Genomic DNA, 25,247 nt, shown 5'->3' with positions numbered 1-25,247 from the left:
TAAAATTTTAGTATAACGGTACTTGAAAGGGAATATTTTTGTATGCCATCTAAAAGACAAATTGTCAGCATATAAATTTGTTGGTGGAATTGTTAAAATATCTCAACATGTTTCCAAGTTATCAACGTATACATTTTTTTTATTTCAGGTTGCATCATTTTCAGTGACAGTCACTGTACATAGAATCACTTTCTGAGCCGATTTATGCATGTCCGTCCGTCCGTTCGCAACGTACAGGTCGCATTTATTATCCGATTCAGCTGAAAATTGGGGAATATTATTTTTTTAACCATAAGAAGAAAGCTTTTGCTTTTGGTGAAAATCGGTTCAGATTTGGATACACCTCCCATATATATTTTCGCCCGATTTCACATATTTGCTGCACCAAACACGCTATATCTGATTTCGTTGAAATTTGGTCTAAAGATAAATGTGCCAAGTTGTATCGAAATCGGTTGTTATTTGCTGCACCAAACACGCTATATCTGATTTCGATGGAATTCGGTCTAAAAATAAATGTGCCAAATTGTATCGAAATCGGTTGTTATTTGGATATAGCTCCCATCTATTTGGTAATAAGTGTATCATATTATATCGAAATCTGTTCAGATTTATATATATCTCCCATATATTATACATATTCACAGTCGTGTAGGGTATTATATAGTCGGCCCAGTCCGATTTTGATCCTTTCCTTACTGGTTTTTACTTGTTTTATTTTAGTGACGTATTTCATTAAATATCCTACCAAACATGGATCTATCTCTTCAAAATGTTGATTTAGGATTCCCTGTTCATTAGGAACCGTAAATGCAAAATGAATTAAACACAACGTGACGTAAAAATCTTTAAAATACCTGAAACCGGAAGGTGTCGTTGTATGAGGGCTACAACGTAACTTCGACCTATCACCAACAATTTTTTATTAGTTTGTTAAATACTCGTATAAACAACAAAATAGAGACAGCTCGGTTGGATGCTATAAAAACATTTTGTTTTTTGATTTTGATATTTGTTGTAAAAACAGTTTAATAACCACCAAATGATGACCCTTAAACAATAACTGCTGACATAAAAATTAAAAATCCTACTTTATAATGCCAAGTTTTAAAATATGTTCCAAAGTGAGACCTTCAAATGAGATTCCTCATGAACCCCTCTGTCGAAAAGAAGAATTTGACTAGGAAAAAGAACGATTCTGGATGTGTACGGAACGTGGCAAGATTACCTTCAATAAAGCACATTCATTCACGAGTAATAAATATTGTTACATTTTATACGCCAAAAATACTTACCAAATCAAAAGAAAATACATTATATACTATTTTGTGCTGTTATATAAAAATAGAGTAGTTGTTTATTTGATATACAAAGTAATACTTTTTGTTTTTATGAACACTTGGTATGGCTATATTAAAATATAACTTGAACACCCTTGAAAAAGATACGATTATCAGAACTCTTGAGCATATATAAAAATGGACGGTTAACATCAAATGTTTTGGGCTTTTCAATGGGCCTAGAACACAGAAATTCGTCTAAACCTGCAACGACATACCAAATATTGTAAATTTTTGACATAAAAATATATTTATTTTAATATTTGTTGCTTTAATTAGAAAAAAAAATTGAGTGTAAATTAAAAAAATGGTTTGAGCCAGGTCTCCGATTGGTAATAGTTGTCTTCTTTCATTGAGGCTCACTGCACTTGTTTACATGCGGGACTTTTCTGAACCGGTTGAAAAAATAGTTAGTTAAAAATGCATTATTCTACAACTAACTACAAATTGGTTGAAAAGTCATATATAGATCAACCGGATTGAAAACTAAAAAAAGGACAACTGACAATATTTGCACTACTTTTCAACTAGTTATCAACCAGTTTGAAAATATTCAGTTACAAATAGTTAGTCAGTTATTTTCCATTACGCCAACTAACTATTTTAACATGTGGATGAGCTAGGCAGTGGACAATTGTCCATCTCTGCATTACATTTAACAAGTTATAAATCAATTATTTTAGACTAATTTATATCTAACTATTTTTTACTTTTAATATTCAGTTTAAAAATATTGCATTTGTCTTAAAGAGAGTGAAAAAAAAAAATATTTATTTTTAGTTTTTTCTTTTGTTTTTATCATTGAATTTTTATTTTGACACTAGTTGTTTCTCAATTGTGTTTCCTTGTTGTTTCTCTTTTAGTATGTCGAGTCTATCAAAACTAGCTTGTATAATTGTATATTGCTTTTATATCGAAATAATTACTATTGAACTTTTCAACTGATTTATAGTTGGTTGTAGAATAATTGCTTCGTAACAGATTCTTTTGAAACTGGTTGATAACTAGTTGAAAAGTATTGCAGAAATAGTTTACAATCTGGGTGACCTATGTATATATGACTTTTCAACCAATTTGTAGTTAATTGTAGAATAATGTATTTATAACTAACTATTTTTTCAATCTCAATGTGATTTTGAGACGATGCACAGTGGATCCACCCATTGGCCAAAAATAAAAAAATGAATGTCAAAATTTTGGTACAACATCTGGCAATACTGACAGCTATGACATGGACCTTTTTAAAAATATATTAGTTTTTGTTTCATTCGAACGCGATCTTCTTAAGAATAGCTTCAAAAGTTGGAACATATGACTAATATTTTTTGTTGTGAATATAACCTATATTTTAAGTGCAATTAAATATATTCAAAATATCGCGAAACTAATAGGTATAGCCAAATATTATAGTGGATTTTGAAGGAGGAGGTAATAGCTTAATTTTCATTAAAAAATAGTGTTTTAGCGTTTTATGGAATTCTAGTTAGCTGCACATTTTCTTAGTGTATTTTGTAATGCCAATTCGATCATATACTTTAATTTGACCTAAGGTTTTAGTCATGATGCCCACCAGTGCCCACTTTGAGAATAATTTTCCAAAGTAGGTCATGGCTTTAAGAATATTCAGTATTAAAATCAGCTGTCATCTAGTGCCAAACTATAAATGGTGGGACGCTGACTAAAGCTGCCCTAGAATAGGGTTTCTATGGATATATTAGCGTATAACTCTGTTATCTGACCACGTACATTAACATAATTGGTAGCAGTGGCAAGATGAAGAAATCTTCTTCCAAATTTGTCTTACGTTGGCGATACGTGCCTTCCAGGAAGAACGCAATAACATCTATATTAAAAATTTTACCAATTTTCAGACAAAAATGTCGATTTTTTTAATCCGCAAAAGTGGTTGGATTTTATGTTGTTTTGGAGATTATTTTGTTTCCCCAAGCCAATTTTTGCATCATAAGATAATCGAGACCTTTGTTCATGTCATTTTGTATTAACAGCATAAAACAATTCTTACCGTATACCCCCTCCAGAGGGGAAAGGGGGGAGAATGTTACGCTCGTGGTTTCTTAAAACACTCATCGCATCATCACAAAGCTGTACCCGGCGCATTGGCATGATATTTACACTCTAAATATTTTTGGCCACTTCCCAGCTAACAATTTTTTCCGATTTTTTTCCGAATTCGGAACGAAACTCTGCACAAGTATGCGATTCTGATGTCGAATTCGTTCAGAAATCGGAACAAAATTATGTGAAGGTGCCCACGAATTCGGAAAGTTTTATCGGAAAAAAATCGGAAGGAATATTAGAGTTTCTTTCCGAATTCTGAACGAATTCACAAAAAAACTCGAATGAAAAAAAGGGAAATTTTAAGGGAATTTTCGATTATCTGCACAATTTCGGAAAAAACTCGGAAGGAACATTCAAAAATGTGAAAAAATTCGGAAAATTATCGGATGTTTGATCCGATATTCGGAAAAAATCTGAAAATTATCGGATGTTTGATCCGATATTCGGTAAAAAATCGGAAGATTATCGGATGTTTGATCCGATATTCGGAAAATAATCGGAAGATTATCGGATGTTTGATCCGATATTCGGAAAAAATCGGAAGATTATCGGATGTTTGATCCGATATTCGGAAAAAAATCGGAAGATTATCGGATGTTTGATCCGATATTCGGAAAAAAATCGGAAGATTATCGGATATTTTATCCGATATATGGAAAAAAATCTGAATATTTTCGTAAGGTTTTATCCGAAAATCGGAAAAAATTCCGGTGATTTATATTTCGGAAAATGTTCGGATGTTTAATGCGAATTTTTTTATTCTTTATTTCATCATCTTCACAAGTTGGATTTAATAGTATTCATTGCTGCTGCCCGCTGATATTGTGTGTTTGCAAAATTATAAAACACAACTTTTCCTAATAAAGTTTCCATGTGTCATCACGATGTTGTTCTTTATTTTGCGTATCTAAAATAGAATTAACAATATTTGTTATTATAAACAGCTTTTTACAAAATGTGTATGCAAACTTCCAATTTTAATTTGTTTTAAAACACACAATAATTTGTTCCGCTACGTCTTACTCACTTAACTGCTGCGAAATAACTAAAAAACAAGGTACAGCATGCAAACAAAGCAAAGAAATTTCCCTTGCCGCTGGCGTTGTTTGTATACAATCAACTCTCTACCAGAGTTCGGGATTTTTGCTCGCGAGAAAAATATACAGATCAAAAATTCTTTCAGATTAGGTGCAGAGTACTCGGAAACTAATCGGAAAGAAAACAAATCAAAATTTCCCTTCCGAGATTGTGCAGAGCACTCGGAAAATAATCGGAAAGAAAGGTTACGAAATCTCGGAAAAAAATCTGATATCAGAGCCATCGGCAAAAAATGTTGGCTGGGTTTCTCCATACAAGTGGATCCACTGTGCGATGGTTAGGGTTTTGTTGTGGTTTGTTGTTATAGTATCAATGTGATAATGAGACGATGAGACCATTCAAAAGAAAACGAAAACAAAGTTGAAAGCATTTACCAAGCAATATGAAAGCAAATATTGGGAATGTAGGGAAAATAGGAAGGTGATTTTGCATCTCATGAGAATCTTACATATTTTTGAAAAAAAAAATAGTGGCTTTCGGAAACTACACATGTACCTTATGTGAGGTACCTGTAAAGTATTAAGAAAACTACATAACGAACGAAAATATGCAAAAATTCTTGAAATATTTTTTCTGTGTATGTTGAAACTGAGGTATGGGGTATTGTTACTCTTGAACAATTGTACTATATAATAAGTTTAGAAAGAATTTAAGTAAAATCAACAGTTTTAGCACGATTCAACGATTTTAAATAAATATTTTAAAATAATAATTTGAGGAAGCTCTATTCGTATTAATGTAAAAACAAGTAAAACAAGTAAGAAAAGTCTATAGTCGGACGGAGCCGACCATGGGATACCCTATACCACTATCCCTGGATCACAGATGTAATGTATAATACTTATGACCAAAACCAAAAAGTTATCTAGCATGACAAAGACATTTTTGTAGCAGGAAAGGAAAATTTAGTTCACACAAACTAAAATGTAATGAAACCCACTTGTGTAGTACTACTATTTCCGTTGTTTAACCGCTACGTTATTGAAATTTTTACCAATTTCACACAAAAGTTTCAGTCCATTTAACCCGCTAAGTATTCTCTGATCTTCACGTTGGTTTGTACGCTTCTTCTTCATCATAAACACAAACTTTGTTCAAAAGTTTGCGGGTTATTATCTTGACCTACAGAGCCGCTACAAAATTGGTTAAAATTTTGTTTTTGGTCCATTTCATCCCCTGAACATTTCACGTTAAAAAATTCGTTACAATCGGTCCATAATTGCGGCCTTAAGTTTGTTTACAATTTTTAATGGACGGACACACATCGCTAATCGCTTTATCTCGTCGAGATATGAATTTTGGCATACCAAGTATGGGGTCTAGGGCGAATATTTCGTGTTGTTACATAAACTTTTGGAGAGACAATATGTAGCACGGGATAAAAATGTGGTTCTCTACACAGAACCCATTATATATTAGGCAGTATGCCCATTATCTAGCAAACACGTTATTGCAATTTACATTAGAGGATATGTAAGTAGTTTTTTCCCATATGTAGGCTACTTTGCGAAATATATATGTCCTCAAGGAATTAAAATATCGACCAGAAATAAAATTTTTATATTTCTTACAAAAGTAATGGTCCATTTCACCCGCTAAAGAATATCAGATCATCATTCAAAATTGTAGGCATCTTTTTCGACCTATACTCTTACCTTGTGCAAAATTTCGTGACTATTGATGTATAATTGCGACTTCTAGCGAGTTTATTATTACAGTACAAACAAATAACGGAATATATTGGGCTGTAACTCTGTTATCTGATCATGCACACCAACATAATTGGCATCAATTGAAAGGTCAAGCGTTCCACTTTCAAGTATATCTCACTTGTCCGGAATGACACTTCCAGGAATTAAGATATAAGCTGTAAATTTAAAATTTTCACAATTTTCACACAAAAGTTTTGGTCCATTTAACCCTCTAAATATTATCCTATCGCCATCTCAAATTGCAAGCTTCTCCTTTGTGATATACTCTTACCTTATTTAAAATTACGCGTTGATCGGACTATTATTGAGACCTACAGAGCCGCTAGAAAATTGGATAAATATTATGTTTTTGGTCCATTTCACCCGCTAAATATTTCACGATCATCACCAATAAGAATAGGGATCTATTCTGATCTGAACCCGACCTCCATACAAAATTTCGTGATGATCGGTCCATAATTGCGGCCTGGAGCGTGTTTTCAATTTATAATGGACAGACGGACGGACGAACGGACGGACACACATCTCAAAATCGCTTTTTCTCGTCGAGATATGAAGATTGGTATACCACATTGTGGGTCTCCGACGAATATTTCGCGGTGTTAGATGCATTTTTACCAAAAACAAACTTATAATACCCTTTTCCACATTGTGGTATAGGGTATAAAAAGGCTATAGTCGGACGGGGCCATATGATACCCTACACCACTTCCCCTGGGCACTAGTTTTCCGCGGAATTTATTTATGTATGTATGATTGCGACACGTTATATATTAGTTTCATTCTTTCGTAATGGACAGATGGACCATTTTGTTTACATATACATATATATATTTCTCCAAATTTTTGAAATAAATCGCGGTTAAAGGTCACAATTTTAGGGTCTTTTAGGATTTCACTGCTATAACATTTTCTTTAGTCCCATTTCGATGGAACTTGCGGTTTCCAATCAAAATCGTGAAAACCTAAAAATATGAACTATAACCACGATTTATTTTAAAATTCCTTCGTCGAGTTTTTTTTTATTTTTCTCATCTATGAACATTGTAAGCACCTTCCATATAAAGTTGGTTCAGGCGCACCGAATTTAAATTACTGATTAAAACTTATCGTCAATTTTACACGCTAAATACTACCCGATCATTATCAACAATTATTGGTACTATCCTTGACCGAAACTATTACATCGTGCAAACATTTGTCTGTATTGAACTATAACTGCGACCTGAGGGATCCCTGGATATATTAGGCTGTAACTCTGTTATCTGACCGCGCACATCTCCTAAATATAACTTACAATGGCTTAACATAGTTTCCAGGAATAATGATATAGTCATTTCACTAAAACACTTTACCAATTTTCACACAAAAGTTCTGGCCTATATAAGCCGCTAAATATTATCTGAACAACAAAAAACATTGTTCCACAACATCCCATACGGGACAAGGGAGACTTCTCTCATATCAATGAGTGCACCCCGATTCATATTTAGCTTAATGATATGGGACCTACTATTTATCGCCGAGTCCGAACGGCGTGTCCTAAGACACCACTTATAGAGAAGTTTTTCAAGGCTGAAATACTCAGGAAATGTCGCCAACATTACTGAGGGGTATTTTGCCACCGTTGAAAAATGTTTGGTGTTGCCTGGCCGGGGAATCGAACCACCGACCTTCTGCGTGCAAGGCGGGCGTGCATACCATTGCACCACGGAGGCACCCAATATTATCTGATCATCACGTTATAATGCAAGCTACTTCTGTGTCGTAAACCCAAACCTTACATAAAATTTCGCGCCGATCAGACTATCATTGCGACCTACAGAGCCGCTACAAAATTGGATTAAAATTTTGTTTTTGGTCCATTTCACCCCCTAAACATTTCACGATCATCGCCATCGGGTCTATTCTGATCTGAACCCGACCTCAATGCAAAATTTCGTGAAGATTGGTCCATAATTGCGGCCTGTAGCGTGCGTACAATTTTTAATGGACGGACAGACGGATGGACCCACATTTCGAAATCGCTTTATCTCGTCGAGATATGAAGATTGGTATACCACATTGAGGTCTACGACGAATATTTCGCGGTGTTACATGCATTTTCCGAAAAACAAACTTATAGTACCCTTTTCCACATTGTGACGTGGGGTATAAATAGGAATAATATTTTGAAGAAAAAAAGTTTTTATACCCTAATATGCAACAGATGCTGCATCGTGGTCGCCAAATAAATTTTCACAAAGTGTATATCAAAAAAATAGGATTGATTCGCTGTGTTGGAAAATCGGATGGGTATGATGTCATATCCACTATTACACGGTTTATATGCATTTTAAGTGTTGTCATATTCAATATAAGATGTACTCCAGCGTTTTTCCTCATCACTTCCACTTTCACGGTTATGGGTCCCCAAAGGTTTGAAGCCTTGTTGTCAAAAGGGATAATTTTGTCAGGCTCATATTTTCCAACCCGCCAAGCAGTTGTAGCTCTTGTCTTAAAGAACTAATTCTGAACACACGAAATCCACCAAACCACATCTTCAAGGTCAAAATCGTCAATACCAAATTTCCTTAATTTACACATATGTCCGATGTCCGAGGGTGCCACCGTGGTGCAATGGTATGCATACCCGCCTTGCACGCTTAAGGTCGTGGGTTTGATTCCCCGGATAGTCAACATTAAAATTTTCAACAGTGGCAAAATACCCCTCAGTAGTGCTGGCGACATTTCCTGAGTATTTCAGCCATGTAAAACTTCTCTACAAAGTGGTGTCTTAAGACACGCCGTTCGGACTCGGCGATAAACAGTAGGTCCCATATGATTGAGCTAATATGAATCGGGGAGCACTCATTGATATGAGAGAAATCTCACTTGTCCCGTAGGGGATGTTTGTGGAACAATTATTATATGTCCGATTTCAAAGAAATTTGGGATGTGTGGCGGAGATTGATCTGGAAATAGAAATGCCAAATTATATTGAAATCGGCGCAGATTTGCATATACATAGTTCTCATATATATTTTCGGACAATTTGAGGTATTTTATGCACCCAAACAGCTATATCTGTCCAATTTTGATTAAATTTGGAATTTGTCACGGAAGTTGGTCTACAAATGAATGTGCCAAATTATATCGAAATCGGTTCAGATTTCAGAATATGGCCCCCATATATATTTTCGCCCGATTTTAGATATTTGGTGCACCAATCACGCTATATATGTCCGATTTCGATAAAATTTGAAACGCATGACGGAATTAGGTCTAGCAACAAGTTTGCCAAATTATATTGAAATAGGTTCAGATTTTGATATAGCCCCCATATATATTTTCGCCCGATATTTGGTATTTGGTGCACTAATCACGCTATACATGTCCAGTTTTGATGAAATATGAAATGTGTGACTGAATTTGATCTAGAAATAAGTGTCTCGAGTTATATTGAAATCGGTAGAAATTTGGATGCAGATTCCATATATATATATATATGACTTATTCAAAGTGGTGTAGGGTAACATATAGTCGGCCCCGCCCGACTTTGATTCTTTCCTTAGTGGTTTTTATTACATAGCTGATACAACCGCAACCGTTAGTCAAAAAAAAAAATCGTAAAATGCACTGAAATATTTTCCTGGGTATACCCTCCATATTATGGCGGATGGTATAAAAAACGAAAGTAATAACATACCTGTGGCAGCAGCTGCTCCTGTGCCTTTTTCATTAACTTCAATGAATGCCTTGTGGATTACTTTAGAAACAGAAAGAAAGAAAGAAAATGTTTATTTTCCCAAGCTTTTAACATGTTGCTGAAATCAGCTACCTCAGAGAACATACGACCCATGCCTATCTAGAAAAATTATATATGTATACATAAATTCATATTTTTAAATTAATTCGCAAATAGGAAAATCTTACTCGTATTTACTTACTTTTTTCAGAACATCACTCAATTCCATTTCAAATTCAGCCTTAAATTTAGGCATTTCTACATACACTCTTTCCATAGCCATTTTACTGGTTAAGACACGCAGAGGTACGGTTTTCAATTTTTCCTCCAAATCCTCAAGGCCAGTACGAGAATTGGGCAAAATAATCAACATTGAAATATCTGAGTTTTTATACGGAATTTCTAGGGCCTTTGCATCCAATTCAGGTAATTTCCCATAAAGAAATCGTTCGCGAATATGCATCATTGGTACTTTAACAGTCTTAGTTTTATCAAGATAGAAATTTTTTTCCTGTGTGTCATCTTCTTCAAATTGATACACCCATTCACCCTTAAAGTGTATGGCATTTATCAAAACCAAACGTGTGTCTTGATCGAGAACATCCGGCTTGACAAGATCCCTAATTAAATTATTAGTTTTTGATTCAACCCAGTTATTAATGGTCTTAGCAGCATCTTCATTGTTTCCAAAGTCAACATTATCCAAAGTCGAAAAGAATTTATTCGTCAGTAATTCATTGAATTTTTCCCATATTTGTAAAAGGTCTGTAAAAAGATGAGGGTACAGAGATTAGAAGGAGTAGGGCAGCAATGCTGAGCGCTGCCCTCCAGCATGAAATATTATTGTCGTGAAGAAAAATACATTTCAGCGGCCAAATATCCGCCTAAATGTATAAAACACGTTTGCATTTGAAAAACGAAAAGTTCTTGGACAGAGAAGCCACTACATAGTCGATAAGTCCGAAGATCTGCTTCACCACCAGTGAAACCAGATAACGTAGTTTGGTGACTATGTGGGTTCGAGTCCTTGGCTTTCCTTTTTCACTTGCAAATAATTTCCGATCATCAAGATTAACTCTAAACAAGAAAATTAATAAAAAATCATTAAAAATGATCTTCGCCCTAAAAATGCAAAAATTCAGAAATGAAATATTATGAATTTACACATAGAGGACCTCAAGAGGTTTTCCGTTTTGATCACTAGGAACCCTATATCTAATTCGGCTAGAAACTGTAAATGAAAACATCTGAAATATCGAAAATTTGGGCCGATATAGCCTATCTTTGAACGTGACCTATTTCAATTTGTTTGGATGATAGATTGAGTTACCACAGACGGACGGGCGGACCAACATACATAAATCTGAGTCGATTTATACATGTCCATCCCGATCAAAAATATATGGGGATTTCTGAGTGAAATCGGTCACTTTTTCAAAATGAGGTTTTTGATTTTCTTTATTTTTTGCTATGGTGATACTGTTTATCGGCAAAACATATTAGTATATTTTTAGATTTTTTGACTAAGGGTTCCAGAGATATCGCGCCTTAAAAAATCGAATTCTGTAAAAACTATATGCAAATAAATACTCATAACATCAACGACCAATACTAAGGTCTAAATAGGAAAATTTTTTTGAATTTTTTTATCAGCTATATAATAAAATATAGAAGAAAATGTGCACAGTGAGCTTGGATGCAATTTTCGCGATTCAATAGTTAACAAGTGAGCCAAGGCTATAGTCGGGGCCGACTATGTGATACCCTACACCACTACCCCTGTTCATAAGCTTTTTACTAATAAAATTCAAAATATTAAAATTGGGATAGCTTAGCGCCTTTGCTCTGAATGTCTTCATTAACACAGGTCAATTTTTTGAAGCGCATTTAAGTGCACCGACAATACAACCCCAATAAAAAATGGAAAGGTGGGACATATGCCAACCATCAATAGGCTTCTTTCTCTGTTAGACCCCCATCAACCCCCAAAATTTCGTAAGGATCCGATCAAAATTTCGTAGTGTGATTCCACAAAAATGGAAAAAGGGATGCATTACCGACTATTGCGATACCTCTATTGTTTGACCACCTATGACAACCTACTTCACATCGTTGTAAAGGTGATATTTTCTACTTTCCTTGCCAGGTTTTGGTTTCGATATACCTCCTACAGAAGGGAGATATTAACTTTGAAATAAAACGTTGGTCTTTTTTCCAAAAAATTTTTTGTCACATTCTGACCTCTGAATAATATCCGACCATTATCAAAAATCAAAAGGTTTTTTCCTCTGTGGGAACCCAATTACACCGAAAATTTCGTGACGATTCAATTAAAATTGCGACCTGTAGCGTGATTTCCTAAAATAGTGGAAAAATGGGATGTATTATCGACTATTGCGATATCTCCGTTATTTGCATACCTACGCCAACCTGCTTTACATCATTGTAATGATGGGATTTTTTTATTTTCATTGTCAGACTTTGCTTTTGGAAGGTCCCGAACCAAAGCTGTGATATTCGTCATTATTATTAAAATCGCAAAAATGAAAAGTTGTGTTCTATTAGCGGCTTTGCGATATCATCGTTGTTTGACCACCTACGACAACCTACGTAACATCGTTGCAAAGGTGATATTTTCTACTTTCATTAGCAGGTTTTGCTTTTTGTAGACCCCTTATAGACGCTGAGATATTTGCTTTGTAATAAAATATTTTGTGACGATACGATCAAAATTGCGCCCAGTAGCGTGACTTCCAAAAAAATGGAAAAATGGGATGTATTGCCGATTATTGTGATATCTCCGTTATGTGGCCACCTACGCCAACCTACTTTGCATCACTGTGAAGATGGGATTTTCTACTTTCACAGTCAGACTTTGTTTTTGGAAGATTCCAACCACAGCTGTGATATTCGTCATTATTATTAAAATCGCAAAAATAAAAAGTTGGGTTCTATTAGCGGCTTTTGCGATATATTCGTTGTTTGATCACCTACGAGAACTTACTTTACATCATTAGAAAGGTGATATTTTCTACTTTTATTGCCAGGTTTTGCTTTTGGTATACCCCGTACAGAAGCTGAGATATTCGCTTTGGAAAAAAAACGTTGTCTTTTTATCCACATAAGTTTTTTGCCCATTCCGACCCCTAAATATTATCCGATCACCACCAAGATCAATAGGCTTCTTCCCCTCATCAACATTCAAAATTTCGTGACGATCCGATCAAAATTGCGACCTGTAGCGTGATTACAAGGTTTAGATGGACAGACGGACGGACGGACACACATAGCCAGATCGACTCAGCTCGTCGAGACATTCATTTTGGTATATATAAGTAAGGGTCTACGACCATTATTTCGATGCGTTACAAACTTTTTGGCCAAAACCAACTTTAATACCCTCCCCACATAGTGGTGTAGGGTATAAAACAATGATTGCACTATTTGATTTTCGATTCAATTACTAACGTTGCATTCATTAACATTTGTTTTGCCGTTTTATTTGGGAATTTATCTTTAACTTCTTAAAAACTTTTTCATTTTACGCTTTTAAGAATGGTTTAGCATAATAATAATTCAAGAAAATCGAAGAGTATTATCATTGGTAAAAATTGATTTTAAATATTGAATCGCGAAAATTTCATCCAAGCCCACTGTGCAATTTTTTTCTATTTTTATTAGATAGCAGATAAAAAAATAAAAAATACGAAAAAATATATTTTTTAAATTTGGGCCAGTATTAAAGAAGTTATGAGTATTTCTTTGCATATATTTGTACAGAATTCGACTTTTTCAAGGCGCTATTTCTTTGGAAACTTTAGTCAAAAAATCTCTTAAAAAATCTTAGAAAATTAAGAAAAAATAGTAATTATTCGAATCCCACTACGAAATAAGTCTTAAAATGTTTGTCATTAATCGTAGTTCAATACAAAAATAATTCAAGAAAATCGAAGAGTACCATCATTGGTAAAAATTGATTTTAAATATTGAATCGCGAAAATTTAATCCAAGTCCACTGTGCAATTTTTTTCTATTTATACCCTACACCACTCTGTGGTAAGGGGTATTATGTCTTTGTGCATTTGTATGTAACATACAAAAGGAAACGAAATATACCCATAGTTCCTTTTGGGGATATACATATAATCACTTTCTGAGTCGATTTATGTATGTCCGTCTGTCCATGTATTTTTGTTCGCAACGTACATGTCGCATTTTTTGTCCGATTCAGCTGAAAGTTGGGGACTACATTTTTTTGCCATAGGAAGAACGCTATTGCTTTTGGTGAAAATCGGTTCAGATTAAGATATAGCTCCCATATATATTTTCGCCCGACTTCACGTATTTGCTGCACCAATCACGCTAAATACGTTCAATTTTGATGACATTTTAAATGTGTGACGGAACTTGGTCTAAAAATAAGTGTGCCAAATTATATCGAAATCGGTTCAGATTTGGATATAGCTCCCATATATATTTTCGGCCGATTTCACGTATTTTCTGTACCAAACACGCTATATACGTCCGATTTTGCTGAAATTTGGAATGTTTGACTGAATTCGGTCTAGAAATAAGTGTGCCAAATTATATTGAAATCGGTTCAGATTTGAATATAGCTCCCATATATATTTTCGGCCGATTTCACGTATTTTCTGTACCAAACACGCTATATACGTCCGATTTTGCTGATATTTGGAATGTTTGACTGAATTCGGTCTAGAAATAAATGTGTTACATTATATCGAAATCGGCTCAGATTTGGATATAGCTCCCATATATATTTTCGGTTGATTTCGCGTATTTGCTGCACCAAACACGCTATATAAGTCCGATTTTAGTGATATTTTGAATGTGTGATTGAATTCGGTCTGGAAATAAATGTACCAAATTATATCGAAATTGGTTAGGATCTTTAAATAGCTCCGATTTATATTTTACATATTTACAGTGGTGTAGGGTATCATATAGTCGGCCCCGCCCGACTTTGATCCTTTCCTTACTGGGTTTTTATTAGATAGCTGATAAAAAAAAAAATATAAAACAAGTGAGCAAAGGCTATAGTCGGGACGGGGCCGACCATGTGATACCCTACACCACTACCCCTGTGCATAAACTTTTCACTGGTAAACATTTCTTTAGGGGATATAATCCGACTACGACCAAAAATAATATGTCTCTTTCTCTCTGGGACCCCCATAAGCAACCAAAATTTCGTGACCATCCGATTAAAATTACGACCTGTAGCTTGATTGCAAAAAATTTAAGAATTGGATGCATTACCGACTATTGTGGTATCTCCCTTGTTTGACCACCTTCGCCAACCTGCTTTACACCAATGTAAAGGTAATATTTTCTTCTTCCATTGACAGGCTTTGCCGTTGGAATACCCCTACTAGAAGCCGATATATTCACAAAGAATAAAACTTTGAATTTGTCTCCAAATGAGTTTTTCCCCATTCCGACCCCTACATATTATCCGACTATCACCAAAATCAATAGGCTTCTTCCTCTGTGGGGCCCCCATCTACCGCCAAAAATGTCGTCACTATCCGATCAAAATTCCAACTTGTAGCGTGATTACAAAAAATGGAAATATTTTGTATATTACTGAATTTTGCAATATCTCGGTTTGCTCACTTACGCCAACATACTTTGCATCAATATAAACGAGATATTTTCTTCTTCCATTGACGGGTATTCCTTTTGGAATACTCCAACCAGAAGCGGAGATATTCGCATAAAAAAACGTTGACTTTTCTCCACATAAGCTTTTCGCTTAGTCCGACTCCTGAATATTATCCGACCATCACCAAACTAAATAGGCTTCTTCCTCTGTGGGACCCGCATCAACTCTCAAAAAATTCGTGACGATCCGATCAAAATTCCGACCTGTAGCGTGATTATAAAAAAATCAGAAAATGGGATGCATTATCTACTATTGCCATATCTCTGCTATTTGACCACCTACGACAACCTGCTTTACATCCTTGTAAAGGTGGTATTTTCTACTTTCCTTGCCAGGTTTTGCTTTAGATATACCTCTTAAAGAAACAGAGATATTGGCTTTGAAATAAAACGTTGACCTTTCCCCAAATAAGTGTTTGCCCATTCAGACCCCTGAATATTATCCGATTATCAAAATCAATAGGCTTCTTTCTCTTTGGGACCCCCATTAACCCCCAAAATTTCGTGACGATCCGATCAAAATTGCGACCTGTAGCGTGATTACAAAAAATCGGAAAATGGGATGCATTATCGACTATTGCCATATCTCTGCAATTTGACCACCTACGACAACCTACTTTACATCGTTGTAAAGGTGATATTTTCTACTTTCCTTGCCAGGTCTTGCTTTTGATGTACCTCTTAAAGAAACAGAGATATTGGCTTTAAAATAAAATGTTGACTTTTCTCCAAATAAGTGTTTGTCCAGTCCGACCCCTAATAATTATCCGACCATCACCAAAATCAAAAGGCTTCTTCATCTATGAGACCCCCATTAACCCTCAAATTTTCGTGACGATCCGATCAAAATTGCGACCTGTAGCGTGAGTTCCAAAAAAATAGAAAAATGGGATGTATTACCGACTATTGCGATATCTCCGTTATTTGGTTACCTACGCCGACCTAGTTTACATCGTTGTAAAGACGGGATCTTCTACTTTCAGAGTCAGACTTTGCTTTTGGAAAGTCCCCAACCAAAGCTGTGATATTCGTCAATATAATTAAAATCGCAAAAATGAAAATTGGGGTTTTATTTGCTACTATTGTAATATCTTCGTTGTTTGATCACCTACGAGCACCTGCTTTACATCATTAGAAAGGTGATATTTTCTACTTTCATTGTCGGGTTTTGCTTTTGGTATACCCCACATAGAAGCTGAGATATTCGCTTTGGAAAAAAACGTTGTCATTTTATCCACCTAAGTTTTTTGCCCTTTCCGACCCCTAAATATTATCCGACCATCACCAAAATCAATAGGCTTCTTCCCCTCCGGGACCCCTATCAACATGCAAAATTTCGTGACGACCCGATCAAAATTGCGACCTGTAGCGTGATTACAAGGTTTAGATGGACAGACGGACAGACGGACGGACGGACGGACTGACGGACGGACACACATAGCCAGATCGACTCAGCTCGTCGAGACATTCATTTTGGTATATATAAGTATGGGTCTGCGACCATTATTTCGATGCGTTACAAACTTTTTGGCCAAAACCAACTTATAATACCCTCTCCACATAGTGGTGTAGGGTATAATTATATTTTTACAGAATTCTGGAACCTTTAGTCAAAAAAATCTCAAAATATACTAAAATGTTTTGCTGATGAGCAGCATCACCACAGCAAAAATTAAAGGAAATCAAAAACCTTATTTTGAAAAAGTGTTCGATTTCACTCAAAAATCCTCATATATACAGTCGAACCTCAATTATACGGGAATCGATTAATTGTAAATCTCCATTATCCGGGAAAGGGAAGCACAGCATTTTTTATGCATTTCACACATATTAACTGTGAAAATCTTTATGATCTGGGGTTATAATTCATTCTACCAAATGGTGCAACCTGGGAAAATTTATATAAGACAGTCTTGTAGAGAATTTTCACAGCTATAAGATTTTCTCAGGTCACATGCCGATATGACTTGCCGTATTTAAGCAAAATCGCGAAACTCTAACAAAAAACCTAAAAATGTAAACTGAGCTTCTTTATCTCAAAAATTGTACAGCCTGAGAACAAATCATAAACGTTAATCCTGTAGAGAATTTTTACAGCTACAATATTTTCTTTAGCCCCATTTCGATTGGTCTTGCGGTTTCCAAACAAAATCGTGAAAAAATATAAAATAAAAATAAAAAATAAAATAAACAAAATACCTAAAAATATGAATTTTGACCACGATTTATTTAAAAATCCCTACAGCGATTTTTTCTTGTTTTTGGATTTTTCTCATCTATGAACATTGTAGTTTCAGAATCCGCAAAAACTTCCCAGGTGTTAGCTCCTTCCATTTAAATTTGATTCAAAAGCACCGTGAACTTCGATGGATTGGAGAAAATTTTGAAAAGCATACACATTAATGAACTATCAAACCACTTGTAATTATCTAATAATAATTGGCATATGTTTTTTTGCTAACGGGATTTTTTTACTCGGAAAAATGAATGAGTTCTATACAAAATTATCTCTTGTTGCATTGATTCAGGGCTGGTCTCTGGTTTCTGCATTTCACGAAATTTGTCCAAAATTTAAATTAGAAGAATACTATGTATGAATAAAATATTCATACTTCATATTCATACTTATTTATATTCCAACGTAAAACTTACCAAATGTTAAAATATTTGAAGGAGAGAATTGAATTTTATTTTTTAAAGCTACAACTGCTGATACCGCTCGACGTGTTGTGAGCACTTCTATACGACAAATAAATTATTTATAATAAAAAGTACAACACATACCCCGAGAGTTTCACAATACAACTGAATCATACGGATGGTGTTGTGTTTTATTATTTTAACAGTGTTTTTTTAGACATAGGCTAATGAATGTATATTCGAAGAAATGCTCTCATTGAGTATTTTCGAATTGAATTTGTCGACCGCGAAACTTATTTTTTTATAAGACAATAACCAAAAACTTCTTAACTATTTATTCTAATAAAAGACACGGTCTTTATATTCATATAGTCCTCCCAGCAAAATGTTCGATGCCAAAGATGCCATTCTATCATGGCTGAAAGTGATCTAGCATGTCATCATTTTAGCATTTTCATCGATGAATTTTATATGAGCGTGGACCCCAAAATATGCTATTCATTTTTGGATCCAAAGCATGTCATTTACACCAATGCTTTGACATGCCATTTTCACCAACCCTTTGCAATGACATTATCATTACGACCAGAGTTTTAACAACGTTGATTGTGATTTCGAGTCTCCGACAACATCAAGACTATTGTAAATAATTAATCTTATATATTTCGAAAAATTTGTATAAATAAAAACCCAAAATCCATCTCTATTGAATCGATGGAATGGGTTCAAATGCTGATGAAAAGATCGGATCTTTCACGACTTCTTGCATTGGTTCAAATGCTAATGAAAAGATCGGATCTTTCACGACTTCGTTTGAAACAATGCAAACGATGCCATGAAATCACGTCATCGCATGGAACCCCTTTCTTCAAATTTTGCTGGGCTCATATAAATATGTAACAAAATCTTGCAATTTCCCCCCAAAAATCGCATTTGAAAAGTTTGAGTCACTTGCTCGTCTATACATTCATTAGTCTATGGTTTGACGTCGTGGGAAATTTTAATGGTTAGTGTATTAAATGTGAATTTCCCACATATCCAACCAATATTATTAATAAACAAGTAAAAAAGCGTTAAGTTCGGCCGGACCGAACTTTTCATACCCTCCACCATAAAATATTCTAAACTAAAATGGAATAATTAGTTTTCATTCCTGTCCCCAACTTTAAGGGGGTACGTTAAAATGTAAGATAATGTACATACATAAAATGTTTCATTCGGTAGGCCCTTTTTATGGTGCCTATATCTAACTATGTATGTTGACAATTTTTGGTGGGCTTTTAAATTTCAAATTACAGAAAGTTCGTCAAAAAAATAAAGCTAAGGTATGGAAAATCGGGAGGTTTGTTTTGGGGCTATACCAAAACATGGACCTACTTTCGGTTAAACATTTTAAGTAAAATCCTCAAAGTACCGAAAATCGGGAAGTATCGTTATATTGGAGCTATGTTGAAAATTGTTGATGCAGATGTGTGGTGACCACTACAACCTTCAAAAGTCAAATTACAGTTAGTTCGGTTAAAAATTTTAGCTAAAATTGACAATTTTTTATGGAGAAGTGTTGTGACCACTTAGAACTTCAAATGTCAAATTACTGCTATGTCGGTTAATATTGTAGTTAACATCATCAAATTACTGAAAATCGGGAGGTACCGTTATATGGGAGCTTTATCAATACATCGACCTTTCTTGACAATTTTTGGTGGAAAGGTGTGGTGACCACTAAGAATTTCAAATGTTCAAATTACAGATAATTCGGTTAAAACTTGTAGGTAAAATTCTCAAAATACCGAAAATCCGTTATATGGAAATACCGAAATCCGTTATACCGAGGTACCGTTTTATGGGGCTATACCAAAAAATGGACCTACGTTCATAATTATTTCGAATATAAGCTTTTTGGTCACTAAGAACCCTAAATATCAAATTATAGCTAATTCGGTCTAGAAATTGCGACTTAAATCGTCAAAATACCTTAAATCGGGGGTTAACGTTATATGGGGGCTATTACAAAACATTGACCTATGTCCACTAGTTTTGTTATATAAGTTTATTGACAGTTAAGAACCCTAAATGTCAATTTATAGCTAAATCGGTCTGAAAATGTAGCTAAAAACGTCAAAATACCGTAAATCGGGGGTACCGTTATATGGGGGCTATACCAGAACGTGGACCTATGTCCACAACTTTTGTTATATAAGTTTATTGACACTTAAGAACCCTAAATGTCAAATTATAGCTAAATCGGTCTGAAAATGTAGCTAAAAACGGCAAAATACCGTAAATCGGGGGGTACCGTTATATGGGGGCTATACCAAAACGTGGATCTATGTCCACAACTTTTGTTATATAAGTTTACTGACACTTAAGAACCCTAAATGTCAAATTATAGCTACATCGGTCTGAAAATGTAGCTAAAAACGTCAAAATACCGTAAATCGGGGGGTACCGTTATATGGGGGCTATACCAAAACGTGGACCTATGCCCACAACTTTTGTTATATAAGTTTATTGACACTTAAGAACCCTAAATGTCAAATTATAGCTAAATCGGTCTGAAAATGTAGCTAAAAACGTCAAAATACCGTAAATCGGGGGGTACCGTTATATGGGGGCTATACCAAAACGTGGACCGATATAGCCCATCATCGAACTTGACCTGCCTGCAAACAGAAGACGCATTTTCCAAAAATTTCAGCGTCCTAGCTCCATTTTTGTGGATGCTAGAGTGATTACCACAGACGGACGGACGGACGTGCACAGATCGACTTAGAATTTTACCCTGATCAAGAATATATATACTTTATAGGCTCGCAAATGAGTATTTCAATGCGTTACAAACGGAAAAACAAACTTAATATACCCTCCATACTATGGTGGAGGGTATAATAAGTTTAACAAAACTAAAAAGAAACAACTAGCATTACTAATCTTTTTTATACCCTCCACCATAGTATGGAGGGTATATTAAGTTTGTTTTTCCGTTTGTAACGCATTGAAGTACTCATTTGCCACCCTATAAAGTATATATATTCTTGCTCAGGGTAAAATTCTGAGTCGATCTGTGCATGTCCGTCCGTCCGTCCGTCCGTCTGTGGTAATCACTCTAACATCCACAAAAATGGAGATAGGACGCTGAAATTTTGGGAAAATGTGTATTTTGTTTGCAGGCAGATCAAGTTCGATGATGGGCTATACCGGTCCACGTTTTGGTATAGCCCCATATAACGGTACCCCCCGATTTACGGTATTTTGACGTTTTTAGCTACATTTTCAGACCGATTTAGCTATAATTTGACATTTAGGGTTCTTAAGTGTCAATGAACTTGTTTAACAAAACTTGTGGACATAGATCCACGTTTTGGTATAGCCCCCATATAACGGTACCCCCGATTTATGGTATTTTGACGTTTTTAGCTACATTTTCAGACCGATGTAGTTACAATTTGACATTTAGGGTTCTTAAGAGTCAATAAACTTACACAACAAAAGTTGTGGATATAGGTCCACGTTTTGGTATAGCCCCCATATAACGGTACCCTCCGATTTACGGTATTTTGACGTTTTTAGCTACATTTTCAGACCGATGTAGCTATAATTTGACATTTAGGGTTCTTAAGTGTCAATAAACTTATGTAACAAAAGTTATGGACGTAGGTCCACGTTTTGGTATAGCCCCCATATAACGGTATCCCCCCCCCCACCGATTTACGGTATTTTGCCGTTTTTAGCTACATTTTCAGACCGATTTAGGTACAAATTGACATTTAGGGCTCTTAAATGTCAATAAACTTATATAACTAGTGGACATAGGTCCATGTTTTGGAATAGCCCCCATATGACGTTACCGCCAGATTTCAGGTATTTTGACGTTTAAATTCACATTTCTAGACCGAATTAGCTATAATTTGATATTTAGGGTTCTTCGTGACCAAAAAACTTATATTCGAAATAATAATGAACGTAGGTCCATGTTTTGGTATAGCCCCATATAACGGTACCTCGGTATAACGGATTTCGGTATCCCCATATAACGGATTTTCGGTATTTTGAGAATTTTACCTACAAGTTTTAACCGAATTATCTGTAATTTGAACATTTGACATTTGAAATTCTTAGTGGTCACCACACCTCTCCACCAAAAATTGTCAAGAAAGGTCGATGTATTGATAAAGCTCCCATATAAAAGTACCTCCCGATTTTCAGTAATTTGATAATTTTAACTACAATATTAAACCGAACTAGCAGTAATTTGACATTTGAAGTTCTTAGTGGTCTCAACACCTCTCCACAAAAAATTGTCAAAATAGGTCCATGTTCGGATATAGATTCCATATAAAGGTACCTCCCAATTTGCAGTAATTGGCAATTTTAGCTAAAAATTTTAACCGAACTAACTGTAATTTGACATTTGAAGGTTGTAGTGGTCACCACACATCTGCATCAACAATTTTCAACATAGCCCCAATATAACGATACTTCCCGATTTTCGGTACTTTGAGGATTTTACTTAAAATGTTTAACCGAACGTAGGTCCATGTTTTGGTATAGCCCTAAAACAAACCTCCCGATTTTCCGTACCTTAGCTTTATTTTTTGGACGAACTTTCTGTAATTTGAAATTTAAAAGCCAACATTTCATGTTCATTTAAGTTCATATTTTCGTATAGCCCACATACCTCCGAACTAGCTGTTGAAGTTCTCACGTTATGTACCGATTTTCGGTATTTTGAGGATTCTAGCTACAATTTTTAACCGAATTAGGAGTTATTTGACATTAAAGGCTCCCATCAAAAACTGTCAACATAGGTCCATGTTTTATTATAACCCCTATATAACGGTACCTCCCAATTTCTAGCCCACTAAAAATTGTCAACATACATAGTCAGATATAGGCACCATAAAAAAGAGCCTACATAAAAAAGAGCCTACCATAAAAAAGAGCCTACATTATGTACATTATCTGACATTTTAACGTACCCACTTAAAGTTGGGGACAGGAATGAAAACCAATTATTCCATTTTAGTTCAGAATATTTTATGGTGGAGGGTATGAAAAGTTCGGCCCGGCCGAACTTAACGCTTTCTTACTTGTTATTATTTCAAAGATTCTTCTAGTGATTTCTATCGATATTTGATAAGGGGAAGCCAGAGAGCGATAAGGTAATTCCGTTGAAAACATAGTGAATTTTAGATACAGTAAGCAACAAATTCCGCACCGACTAAGATTTCTAAATGCCTTTTGAACATTTTTGTAAATCCGATGATTACACATGCAAGTAACTTTCAGACTGTTGTGTATACATATTATTGTCGAAACATCAATATTTTCGAACTGACACTTGCACTTTTAAAGTACTTGCATTGATTACTGACAAGGAAATTTTGTCGGCAGTGGAGTTGAAAGTTGGCAGCAATAATTACTCAGCAAGTTCCGGCAACTTTTCTCAGTGAATGTTACTCTCTCAAGCAAAACAAATTGCAGAATGTTATCAGGAAACATTTTGTAGGAACTTGGAAGAATGTCAGCTGTTTTCAAAAATTTATGAAAATTGTTTTTGTTTCGTTAGATATTTTAAACCAAATGGAAGAAAAACATAAATATTAAAACTGCATTTTAATTATTTAAAGCAATAATCCTATCCACAACGCTTTAGAATATAAAAAAATGTGAAATTGTGAAAATTTGTACAGGACAAATTTTCCCAGCAAAATTTTGTTATCGAACAGCAATCAGAAAAAAATTTGTACAAATTTTTGGCCAAAAATCGTAGCGTTATTTAAAGCTACTTTAAGGTGTTGGTAGATTTAAAGTATATAAATTCCCATAAATATATAACTCCCCATACAAAAAGTTCCGCCCGGTTTTCAGTATTTTGAAAAATATATCTTTAATATATCGGTCATTTACTCAAAGATTGGCATAACTCGAAAAATGCGTTCTCTCAGTTAGCAGTTTATATTTCTTCTACTACTTCTACTTTATCTTGTGTCAAATTTTCATGCTGATATCTCTAAAACTCGAAGAGTTACAGCTCAATTAATACGAGTTTTGCATAATTACACCCAAAACACTTCAAATCATGGCTGATCCTGCACAGAAATGTAGCACTGATATCTGGCTAGCAGCTTGCAAAATATGGTCCAATTAGTTATTTTAGTTTTTGTGTAATAATATTTTTATGTTGGGAAGTCAAATTTCAATCGCCAACTTAAAACCCGATTTTCTCGAAACGGGATTTTTTGAGATGTGTTACTCTTTGAGTAAATGAGCGATATGTCCTCAGCTTGGTACATATATCCAGAACAATTTTAACCGCATTCGCCCTTAATAGGCATTTTATGTTCTAATTCCCGCCGAGAATTATCATTGCTTTCGCTATAACAAGATTTTGAGAATTTCGAAGATCTTAATCTATTTTCAATAACATCGCTATAATATGGATTTTGGGATTCCTTCTGGTTTATAGAAACCCAATGCAATCCCGATATAACAAATATGCTTTTAAGTTTATATCCAGTTATCACACTCTCTTATTTCAAAAAGTTTTTAATTGAACAAATCTTCAACATTTCACCTTTATTACCATCTTATAAACCATTTAATGGTATTTGGTATACAGTAATCCGACATGGTATTAACTCAGCATTTTTCTCTCTATAAACTACTTATATAATATTTATCTGAGTAGACTCTGCATGTTTTGTTAATTCATGAGTACAACCTAGACGACTTCTTTAAATTTAGTTAGTCCAAAAATATGAATAATTCGAATTCGCGAATGCAGAATTGACAGAGTCCGTGCAAGCCAACTAAAAAACCAGAAATTTACATTGTCCGAAGGGACACAGAGACAGAGACTTCAGTGAGTGCACGCCGATTTAGATTCGCTCAATTGACCTACTTTATATCGCCGATTCCGAACGGCTCACAGTGTTGCCCCTTCCATACAAAAGTGGACAAAAA

The 25,247-nt window shown here is 34.9% G+C and overlaps 1 pseudogene; it reads right to left on the bottom strand.

The window, feature by feature from the left end:
- Positions 1-1,339: 1,339 nt before the first annotated feature.
- On the bottom strand, positions 1,340-24,619 carry LOC141386622 (antichymotrypsin-2-like; annotated as a pseudogene).
- Positions 24,620-25,247: the final 628 nt, after the last annotated feature.

This window comes from Musca autumnalis, unplaced genomic scaffold (genome assembly GCF_047663935.1).
Source record: "Musca autumnalis isolate F117 unplaced genomic scaffold, ASM4766393v1 scaffold_5, whole genome shotgun sequence".
Taxonomy (NCBI): Eukaryota; Metazoa; Arthropoda; class Insecta; order Diptera; family Muscidae; genus Musca; species Musca autumnalis.
The sequence above is the reverse complement of the archived record's forward strand: the minus strand, read 5'-3'. Positions and strand labels throughout refer to the sequence as shown.